Raw genomic sequence first — 856 nt, forward strand, 5'->3', positions numbered from 1 at the left:
CAGTTTTCGAGAACAGTTACTCTGCCGATTTTGAGTCAGCACCTGGAGAAGGTTCTATTCAAGTGAAAAGAGATCAGTTCTAGTGGAGACCAGTTCAAGACCAGTCTGGACGTGGGTCTACTTGAGAAGGTCGAGAAAGGGTTCGGATCGCAGAAGTCGGGTTTGGGGTCAAGGCCACTGTCAGCCAAAAACTGTGAGTTATGATCAATTGATTGCTGAGTTGTTTTCATGCAGGTTCCCGTTACTTAGAAGTTGGATCATGGCAAGAGGCCAGGTCTAACTGAGTAACGGTTTTATTAGTTAATAGTTGAGGTTATGTTGATTGAGTTGATGGCATGCTTGTTATTGCTTGAGAACATTAGTAGCATGCTAATGGTTAGGTTGATTGGTTAGTTAGCGAATGCGGAATGCTTAGATGATATCGCTAAGTTGTGGATAGTTAGGTATTCTGGAATTAGTCTTTATGCTAGATTCTGGAATATGATTGATTGTGTTAATTTGTGATTAATACTAGGAACCTTGTGTTATTTCACCGGGTTTAGTATTAATCATATATTGGCCATATAGCATTTGTGTAACCCACAATGGTAGGCATGTTTGAAGTGGAATGTGTTGGTTGTGTGGCGATTAATACTAGGAACCTTGTGTAATTTTTTACCGGGTTTAGTAGTAATCATATATTGGCCGATAGTATTTGTGTAACCCACAATGCTAGGCATATTGGGGTGAGTTAGTGTTGCTTCAGACCTCGTACCGGCGGGTTCAAGGAAATCCCTTATTCGCTGGATCGGGAAGACTCAGATAGACGGGGTCATGGCCTATGGCTGAGTGATTACACGACGGTGTAATGTGGCAG

The sequence above is a fragment of the Brassica oleracea genome, chromosome C6 (assembly GCF_000695525.1).
Source record: "Brassica oleracea var. oleracea cultivar TO1000 chromosome C6, BOL, whole genome shotgun sequence".
Lineage (NCBI taxonomy): Eukaryota > Viridiplantae > Streptophyta > Magnoliopsida > Brassicales > Brassicaceae > Brassica > Brassica oleracea.